Genomic DNA, 11,780 nt, shown 5'->3' on the forward strand with positions numbered 1-11,780 from the left:
GTATATAGTATAGTATTAACTGACCCTGTATATAGTGTGGTATTAACTGACCCTGTATATAGTATGGTACTAACTGACCCTGTATATAGTATGGTACTAACTGACCCTGTATATAGTATGGTACTAACTGACCCTGTATATAGTATGGTATTAACTGACCCTGTATATAGTATGGTATTAACTGACCCTGTATCTAGTATGGTATTAACTGACCCTGTATATAGTATGGTATTAACTGACCCTGTATATAGTGTGGTATTAACTGACCCTGTATATAGTATGGTATTAACTGACCCTGTATATAGTATGGTATTAACTGACCCTGTATATAGTATGGTATTAACTGACCCTGTATATAGTGTGGTATTAACTTGGTATTAACTGACCCTGTATATAGTATAGTATTAACTGACCCTGTATATAGTATGGTATTAACTGACCCTGTATATAGTATAGTATTAACTGACCCTGTATATAGTGTGGTATTAACTGACCCTGTATATAGTATGGTATTAACTGACCCTGTATATAGTATGGTATTAACTGACCCTGTATATAGTATGGTATTAACTGACCCTGTATATAGTATAGTATTAACTGACCCTGTATATAGTGTGGTATTAACTGACCCTGTATATAGTGTGGTATTAACTGACCCTGTATATAGTGTGGTATTAACTGACCCTGTATCTAGTATGGTATTAACTGACCCTGTATATAGTGTGGTATTAACTGACCCTGTATATAGTGTGGTATTAACTGACCCTGTATATAGTATGGTATTAACTGACCCTGTATATAGTGTGGTATTAACTGACCCTGTATATAGTGTGGTATTAACCTGACCCTGTATATAGTATGGTATTAACTGACCCTGTATATAGTATGGTATTAACTTGGTATTAACTGACCCTGTATCTAGTATGGTATTAACTTGGTATTAACTGACCCTGTATATAGTGTGGTATTAACTGACCCTGTATATAGTATGGTATTAACTTGGTATTAACTGACCCTGTATATAGTATGGTATTAACTGACCCTGTATCTAGTATGGTATTAACTGACCCTGTATCTAGTATGGTATTAACTGACCCTGTATATAGTATGGTACTTAACTGACCCTGTATATAGTATGGTATTAACTGACCCTGTATCTAGTATGGTATTAACTGACCTTGTATATAGTGTGGTATTAACTTGGTATTAACTGACCCTGTATATAGTATGGTATTAACTGACCCTGTATATAGTATGGTATTAACTGACCCTGTATATAGTATGGTATTAACTGACCCTGTATCTAGTATGGTATTAACTGACCCTGTATATAGTATGGTATTAACTGACCCTGTATATAGTATGGTACTAACTGACCCTGTATATAGTATGGTATTAACTGACCCTGTATATAGTATTTACTGACCCTGTATATAGTATGGTATTAACTGACCCTGTATATAGTATAGTATTAACTGACCCTGTATATAGTATAGTATTAACTGACCCTGTATCTAGTATAGTATTAACTGACCCTGTATATAGTATTAAACTGACCCTGTATATAGTATAGTATTAACTGACCCTGTATATAGTATGGTATTAACTGACCCTGTATCTAGTATGGTATTAACTGACCCTGTATCTAGTATGGTATTAACTGACCCTGTATATAGTATAGTATTAACTGACCCTGTATCTAGTATAGTATTAACTGACCCTGTATCTAGTATGGTATTAACTGACCCTGTATATAGTGTAGTATTAACTGACCCTGTATATAGTATGGTATTAACTGACCCTGTATCTAGTATGGTATTAACTGACCCTGTATATAGTATGGTATTAACTTGGTATTAACTGACCCTGTATCTAGTATGGTATTAACTTGGTATTAACTGACCCTGTATATAGTATGGTATTAACTTGGTATTAACTGACCCTGTTTATAGTATGGTATTAACTTGGTATTAACTGACCCTGTATATAGTATGGTATTAACTTGGTATTAACTGACCCTGTATCTAGTATGGTATTAACTGACCCTGTATCTAGTATGGTATTAACTGACCCTGTATATAGTATGGTATTAACTTGGTATTAACTGACCCTGTATCTAGTATGGTATTAACTGACCCTGTATCTAGTATGGTATTAACTGACCCTGTATATAGTATGGTATTAACTGACCCTGTATATAGTATGGTATTAACTTGGTATTAACTGACCCTGTATATAGTATAGTATTAACTGACCCTGTATATAGTATGGTATTAACTGACCCTGTATATAGTATAGTATTAACTGACCCTGTATATAGTGTGGTATTAACTGACCCTGTATATAGTATGGTACTAACTGACCCTGTATATAGTATGGTACTAACTGACCCTGTATATAGTATGGTACTAACTGACCCTGTATATAGTATGGTATTAACTGACCCTGTATATAGTATGGTATTAACTGACCCTGTATATAGTATGGTATTAACTGACCCTGTATATAGTGTGGTATTAACTGACCCTGTATATAGTATGGTACTAACTGACCCTGTATATAGTATGGTACTAACTGACCCTGTATATAGTATAGTATTAACTGACCCTGTATATAGTGTGGTATTAACTGACCCTGTATATAGTATGGTATTAACTGACCCTGTATATAGTGTGGTATTAACTGACCCTGTATATAGTGTGGTATTAACTGACCCTGTATATAGTATGGTATTAACTGACCCTGTATATAGTATGGTATTAACTGACCCTGTATATAGTATGGTATTAACTTGGTATTAACTGACCCTGTATATAGTATAGTATTAACTGACCCTGTATATAGTATGGTATTAACTGACCCTGTATATAGTATAGTATTAACTGACCCTGTATATAGTGTGGTATTAACTGACCCTGTATATAGTATGGTATTAACTGACCCTGTATATAGTATGGTATTAACTGACCCTGTATATAGTATGGTATTAACTGACCCTGTATATAGTATAGTATTAACTGACCCTGTATATAGTGTGGTATTAACTGACCCTGTATATAGTGTGGTATTAACTGACCCTGTATATAGTGTGGTATTAACTGACCCTGTATCTAGTATGGTATTAACTGACCCTGTATCTAGTATGGTATTAACTGACCCTGTATATAGTATGGTATTAACTTGGTATTAACTGACCCTGTATCTAGTATGGTATTAACTTGGTATTAACTGACCCTGTATATAGTATGGTATTAACTTGGTATTAACTGACCCTGTTTATAGTATGGTATTAACTTGGTATTAACTGACCCTGTATATAGTATGGTATTAACTTGGTATTAACTGACCCTGTATCTAGTATGGTATTAACTGACCCTGTATCTAGTATGGTATTAACTGACCCTGTATATAGTATGGTATTAACTTGGTATTAACTGACCCTGTATCTAGTATGGTATTAACTGACCCTGTATCTAGTATGGTATTAACTGACCCTGTATATAGTATGGTATTAACTGACCCTGTATATAGTATGGTATTAACTTGGTATTAACTGACCCTGTATATAGTATAGTATTAACTGACCCTGTATATAGTATGGTATTAACTGACCCTGTATATAGTATAGTATTAACTGACCCTGTATATAGTATGGTACTAACTGACCCTGTATATAGTATGGTACTAACTGACCCTGTATATAGTATGGTACTAACTGACCCTGTATATAGTATGGTATTAACTGACCCTGTATATAGTATGGTATTAACTGACCCTGTATATAGTATGGTATTAACTGACCCTGTATATAGTGTGGTATTAACTGACCCTGTATATAGTATGGTACTAACTGACCCTGTATATAGTATGGTACTAACTGACCCTGTATATAGTATAGTATTAACTGACCCTGTATATAGTGTGGTATTAACTGACCCTGTATATAGTATGGTACTAACTGACCCTGTATATAGTATGGTACTAACTGACCCTGTATCTAGTATGGTATTAACTGACCCTGTATATAGTATGGTATTAACTGACCCTGTATATAGTATGGTATTAACTGACCCTGTATCTAGTATGGTATTAACTGACCCTGTATATAGTATGGTATTAACTGACCCTGTATATAGTGTGGTATTAACTGACCCTGTATATAGTGTGGTATTAACTGACCCTGTATATAGTATGGTATTAACTGACCCTGTATATAGTATGGTATTAACTGACCCTGTATATAGTATGGTATTAACTTGGTATTAACTGACCCTGTATATAGTATAGTATTAACTGACCCTGTATATAGTATGGTATTAACTGACCCTGTATATAGTATAGTATTAACTGACCCTGTATATAGTGTGGTATTAACTGACCCTGTATATAGTATGGTATTAACTGACCCTGTATATAGTATGGTATTAACTGACCCTGTATATAGTATGGTATTAACTGACCCTGTATATAGTATGGTATTAACTGACCCTGTATATAGTGTGGTATTAACTGACCCTGTATATAGTGTGGTATTAACTGACCCTGTATATAGTGTGGTATTAACTGACCCTGTATCTAGTATGGTATTAACTGACCCTGTATATAGTGTGGTATTAACTGACCCTGTATATAGTGTGGTATTAACTGACCCTGTATATAGTATGGTATTAACTGACCCTGTATATAGTGTGGTATTAACTGACCCTGTATATAGTGTGGTATTAACCTGACCCTGTATATAGTATGGTATTAACTGACCCTGTATATAGTATGGTATTAACTTGGTATTAACTGACCCTGTATCTAGTATGGTATTAACTTGGTATTAACTGACCCTGTATATAGTGTGGTATTAACTGACCCTGTATATAGTATGGTATTAACTTGGTATTAACTGACCCTGTATATAGTATGGTATTAACTGACCCTGTATCTAGTATGGTATTAACTGACCCTGTATCTAGTATGGTATTAACTGACCCTGTATATAGTATGGTATTAACTGACCCTGTATCTAGTATGGTATTAACTGACCCTGTATATAGTATGGTATTAACTGACCCTGTATATAGTATGGTACTGGTATTAACTGACCCTGTATATAGTATGGTATTAACTGACCCTGTATCTAGTATGGTATTAACTGACCTTGTATATAGTGTGGTATTAACTTGGTATTAACTGACCCTGTATATAGTATGGTATTAACTGACCCTGTATATAGTATGGTATTAACTGACCCTGTATATAGTATGGTATTAACTGACCCTGTATCTAGTATGGTATTAACTGACCCTGTATATAGTATGGTATTAACTGACCCTGTATATAGTATGGTACTAACTGACCCTGTATATAGTATGGTATTAACTGACCCTGTATATAGTATTTACTGACCCTGTATATAGTATGGTATTAACTGACCCTGTATATAGTATAGTATTAACTGACCCTGTATATAGTATAGTATTAACTGACCCTGTATCTAGTATAGTATTAACTGACCCTGTATATAGTATTAAACTGACCCTGTATATAGTATAGTATTAACTGACCCTGTATATAGTATGGTATTAACTGACCCTGTATCTAGTATGGTATTAACTGACCCTGTATCTAGTATGGTATTAACTGACCCTGTATATAGTATAGTATTAACTGACCCTGTATCTAGTATAGTATTAACTGACCCTGTATCTAGTATGGTATTAACTGACCCTGTATATAGTGTAGTATTAACTGACCCTGTATATAGTATGGTATTAACTGACCCTGTATCTAGTATGGTATTAACTGACCCTGTATATAGTATGGTATTAACTTGGTATTAACTGACCCTGTATCTAGTATGGTATTAACTTGGTATTAACTGACCCTGTATATAGTATGGTATTAACTTGGTATTAACTGACCCTGTTTATAGTATGGTATTAACTTGGTATTAACTGACCCTGTATATAGTATGGTATTAACTTGGTATTAACTGACCCTGTATCTAGTATGGTATTAACTGACCCTGTATCTAGTATGGTATTAACTGACCCTGTATATAGTATGGTATTAACTTGGTATTAACTGACCCTGTATCTAGTATGGTATTAACTGACCCTGTATCTAGTATGGTATTAACTGACCCTGTATATAGTATGGTATTAACTGACCCTGTATATAGTATGGTATTAACTTGGTATTAACTGACCCTGTATATAGTATAGTATTAACTGACCCTGTATATAGTATGGTATTAACTGACCCTGTATATAGTATAGTATTAACTGACCCTGTATATAGTGTGGTATTAACTGACCCTGTATATAGTATGATACTAACTGACCCTGTATATAGTATGGTACTAACTGACCCTGTATATAGTATGGTACTAACTGACCCTGTATATAGTATGGTATTAACTGACCCTGTATATAGTATGGTATTAACTGACCCTGTATATAGTATGGTATTAACTGACCCTGTATATAGTGTGGTATTAACTGACCCTGTATATAGTATGGTACTAACTGACCCTGTATATAGTATGGTACTAACTGACCCTGTATATAGTATAGTATTAACTGACCCTGTATATAGTGTGGTATTAACTGACCCTGTATATAGTATGGTATTAACTGACCCTGTATATAGTGTGGTATTAACTGACCCTGTATATAGTGTGGTATTAACTGACCCTGTATATAGTATGGTATTAACTGACCCTGTATATAGTATGGTATTAACTGACCCTGTATATAGTATGGTATTAACTTGGTATTAACTGACCCTGTATATAGTATAGTATTAACTGACCCTGTATATAGTATGGTATTAACTGACCCTGTATATAGTATAGTATTAACTGACCCTGTATATAGTGTGGTATTAACTGACCCTGTATATAGTATGGTATTAACTGACCCTGTATATAGTATGGTATTAACTGACCCTGTATATAGTATGGTATTAACTGACCCTGTATATAGTATAGTATTAACTGACCCTGTATATAGTGTGGTATTAACTGACCCTGTATATAGTGTGGTATTAACTGACCCTGTATATAGTGTGGTATTAACTGACCCTGTATCTAGTATGGTATTAACTGACCCTGTATATAGTGTGGTATTAACTGACCCTGTATATAGTGTGGTATTAACTGACCCTGTATATAGTATGGTATTAACTGACCCTGTATATAGTGTGGTATTAACTGACCCTGTATATAGTGTGGTATTAACCTGACCCTGTATATAGTATGGTATTAACTGACCCTGTATATAGTATGGTATTAACTTGGTATTAACTGACCCTGTATCTAGTATGGTATTAACTTGGTATTAACTGACCCTGTATATAGTGTGGTATTAACTGACCCTGTATATAGTATGGTATTAACTTGGTATTAACTGACCCTGTATATAGTATGGTATTAACTGACCCTGTATCTAGTATGGTATTAACTGACCCTGTATCTAGTATGGTATTAACTGACCCTGTATATAGTATGGTATTAACTGACCCTGTATCTAGTATGGTATTAACTGACCCTGTATATAGTATGGTATTAACTGACCCTGTATATAGTATGGTACTGGTATTAACTGACCCTGTATATAGTATGGTATTAACTGACCCTGTATCTAGTATGGTATTAACTGACCTTGTATATAGTGTGGTATTAACTTGGTATTAACTGACCCTGTATATAGTATGGTATTAACTGACCCTGTATATAGTATGGTATTAACTGACCCTGTATATAGTATGGTATTAACTGACCCTGTATCTAGTATGGTATTAACTGACCCTGTATATAGTATGGTATTAACTGACCCTGTATATAGTATGGTACTAACTGACCCTGTATATAGTATGGTATTAACTGACCCTGTATCTAGTATGGTATTAACTGACCCTGTATCTAGTATGGTATTAACTGACCCTGTATATAGTATAGTATTAACTGACCCTGTATCTAGTATGGTATTAACTGACCCTGTATCTAGTATGGTATTAACTGACCCTGTATATAGTATGGTATTCACTTATCTCCCTCACTAGCTTTAAGCACCAACTGTCAGAGCAGCTCACAGATTACTGCACCTGTACATAGCCCATCTATAATTTAGCCCAAACAACTACCTCTTTCCCAACTGTATTTAATTTATTTATTTATTTTGCTCCTTTGCACCCCCATTATTTTTATTTCTACTTTGCACATTCTTCCATTGCAGATCTACCATTCCAGTGTTTTACTTGCTATATTGTATTTACTTTGCCACCATGGCCTTTTTTGCCTTTACCTCCCTTCTCACCTAATTTGCTCACATTGTATATAGACTTGTTTCTACTGTATTATTGACTGTATGTTTGTTTTACTCCATGTGTAACTCTGTGTCGTTGTATCTGTCGAACTGCTTTGCTTCATCTTGGCCAGGTCGCAATTGTAAATGAGAACTTGTTCTCAACTTGCCTACCTGGTTTTAACTGACCCTGTATCTAGTATGGTATTAACTGACCCTGTATATAGTATGGTATTAACTGACCCTGTATATAGTATGTTGTGTGCTGCTCACCAGTCATTAGTCTGTAGCTGAGTGCTGCTCACCAGTCATTAGTCTGTAGCTGAGTGCTGCTCACCAGTCATTAGTCTGTAGCTGAGTGCTGCTCACCAGTCATTAGTCTGTAGCTGTGTGCTGCTCACCAGTCATTAGTCTGTAGCTGTGTGCTGCTCACCAGTCATTAGTCTGTAGCTGTGTGCTGCTCACCAGTCATTAGTCTGTAGCTGTGTGCTGCTCACCAGTCATTAGTCTGTAGCTGTGTGCTGCTCACCAGTCATTAGTCTGTAGCTGTGTGCTGCTCACCAGTCACCAGTCATTAGTCTGTAGCTGAGTGCTGCTCACCAGTCATTAGTCTGTAGCTGTGTGCTGCTCACCAGTCATTAGTCTGTAGCTGTGTTCTGCTCACCAGTCATTAGTCTGTAGCTGAGTGCTGCTCACCAGTCATTAGTCTGTAGCTGAGTGCTGCTCACCAGTCATTAGTCTGTAGCTGAGTGCTGCTCACCAGTCATTAGTCTGTAGCTGAGTGCTGCTCACCAGTCATTAGTCTGTAGCTGTGTACTGCTCACCAGTCATTAGTCTGTAGCTGTGTACTGCTCACCAGTCATTAGTCTGTAGCTGTGTACTGCTCACCAGTCATTAGTCTGTAGCTGTGTACTGCTCACCAGTCATTAGTCTGTAGCTGAGTGCTGCTCACCAGTCATTAGTCTGTAGCTGTGTGCTGCTCACCAGTCATTAGTCTGTAGCTGTGTGCTGCTCACCAATGATTATTCTTTCCCTATAAAGTGAATATGTAAATGGTCTTTGTGAGGTGATTAATTGTGTATTCGTACTCTCTTCTTTTTTCTTTGGAAGCAAGTTCAACACAATCCTGACCACCCTGTTATGTTTATCTTCTGCGTTGTATTCACAAAGAACCAAACAGGGGGCGAACGTGCTGAACGCGGATGAACCAAGCAGAACTTGGCCAATAAGAAAGACTCATTTTCGACTGCTAGTTTTGTGACGGTTTTTCTACGGCTTGCACTAATGAATATAACCCCGGATTGTATTTCACACGTGTCCTTTCAGTACGTCATGTGTCTTCTATTCTTTCTGTAGAGCTTGACAGCTATAGGTCTATGAGAGGATGATAAATGCGCTGTGCTCAGCCCTTTTTCCTCAATGTTTTGCCAATATAATCATTCTCACTTGTCCTCTATTGGCAGGTGGAGAGAGGATTAGATGAACCTTTAATGTTAAATCTTCTTACTCTAGTTGCTATTGATTCCTCATTCTACCCCTTTCTTCATTTTTCTCCATCATTTGAGCTATAATCCACCTTTGTTATAAACCCTCAGGTATTCAGGAAGTACACTAATGTTCCATCTCTCTTCAATGCTTTTCAATTAGGAACATGTGGAATTGGAATTTAGTTTTTCTTTCGTGAATTGACTGGAAATTGATTTGGGATTGACTCCAACCCTGTCTCATGTCTCCTCAATGTTTTACAGTCAATCAAAGCACAACCCAGTCCTCTCCAAGTTCTCTCCCAGTTCTCTCCCAGTTCTCTCCGCGTCCTCTCCCAGTCCTCTCCCAGTCCTCTCCCAGTCCTCTCCAAGTCCTCTCCCAGTATTCTCCAAGTCCTCTCCCGGTCCTCTCCCAGTCCTCTCCCAGTCCTCTCCCGGTCCTCTCCCAGTCCTCTCCCAGTCCTCACCCAGTCCTCTCCCAGTCCTCTCCAAGTCCTCTCCCAGTATTCTCCAAGTCCTCTCCCGGTCCTCTCCCAGTCCTCTCCCAGTCCTCTCCCAGTCCTCTCCAAGTCCTCTCCCAGTATTCTCCAAGTCCTCTCCCGGTCCTCTCCCAGTCCTCTCCCAGTATTCTCCCAGTATTCTCCCGGTCCTCTCCAAGTCCTCTCCCGGTCCTCTCCCAGTCCTCTCCCAGTCCTCTCCAAGTCCTCTCCCGGTCCTCTCCAAGTCCTCTCCCGGTCCTCTCCCAGTCCTCTCCCAGTCCTCTCCAAGTCCTCTCCCAGTATTCTCCAAGTCCTCTCCCGGTCCTCTCCCAGTCCTCTCCCAGTCCTCTCCCAGTATTCTCCCAGTATTCTCCCGGTCCTCTCCAAGTCCTCTCCCGGTCCTCTCCCAGTCCTCTCCCAGTCCTCTCCAAGTCCTCTCCCAGTATTCTCCCAGTATTCTCCCGGTCCTCTCCAAGTCCTCTCCCGGTCCTCTCCCAGTCCTCTCCCAGTCCTCTCCAAGTCCTCTCCCGGTCCTCTCCAAGTCCTCTCCCGGTCCTCTCCCAGTCCTCTCCCAGTCCTCTCCAAGTCCTCTCCCAGTATTCTCCAAGTCCTCTCCCGGTCCTCTCCCAGTCCTCTCCCAGTCCTCTCCCAGTATTCTCCCAGTATTCTCCCGGTCCTCTCCAAGTCCTCTCCCGGTCCTCTCCCAGTCCTCTCCCAGTCCTCTCCCAGTCCTCTCCCGGTCCTCTCCAAGTCCTCTCCCGGTCCTCTCCCAGTCTTATCCCAGTCTTCTCTCTCTACATAAAGAACCTTTGCTAACCCATACTATTGCATGTTATTGTCTCCTCTCCACTGTTAAACTGTCAAATGTATCCAGATGGCTACATGCTATTTAAAGTGACTGCAAAAAGAAACAACATCCCAGAAATGTTCCATACACACCAAAAATCTTTTCTTCTCTCAAATGTTTTGCACAAATTTGTTTACATATTCTGTTAGTGAGCATTTCTCCTTTTGCCAAGATAATCCACCCACCTGACAGGTGAGGCATATCAAGAAGCTGATTGAACAGCATGATCATTACACAAATGCACCTTGTGCTGAGGTGGGGGTGCTTTTGTGGGGAACAACTCATTCTGATTGGCTGGGCCTGGCTTCCCAGTGGGTGGGCCTATGCCCTCCCAGGCCCATTTCACATGTCCTTATATGAACTGTAACTCAGTAAAATCTTTGAAATTGTCGCATGTTGCGTTCATGTTATTGTTCGGTATGAATGTAAACAAACACTGTATAGCCTCCAAACATGAATACAACTATATTTTTGATATCATGGATGGTCAAATCCTTGCATCCAAAGCTTTGTCTATGAATTTGACATTTCCCCCCCAGCCCCATACCTCAGCTGCTTACCAAAAACAGTGGCAGGATGGACTATTTGTTATTGTTTGAACCGCAGATTGCATCTTTAAATAAAGTTTGTTTTGTCTTGATGAGATCCTCCAGCTACACTGTTCTAATTCCTG

At 38.2% G+C, this 11,780-nt stretch overlaps 1 protein-coding gene across 1 annotated transcript in view; it reads left to right on the forward strand.

The window, feature by feature from the left end:
* The window catches only part of LOC135565728 (receptor-type tyrosine-protein phosphatase mu), a gene marked incomplete at its 3' end in the record, with an annotated part of 232,236 nt that overhangs the window by 220,089 nt on the left and 367 nt on the right, over positions 1-11,780 (forward strand). The gene's annotated exons all lie outside the window — the stretch shown is intronic.

The sequence above is a fragment of the Oncorhynchus nerka genome, linkage group LG9b, assembly GCF_034236695.1.
Source record: "Oncorhynchus nerka isolate Pitt River linkage group LG9b, Oner_Uvic_2.0, whole genome shotgun sequence".
Lineage (NCBI taxonomy): Eukaryota > Metazoa > Chordata > Actinopteri > Salmoniformes > Salmonidae > Oncorhynchus > Oncorhynchus nerka.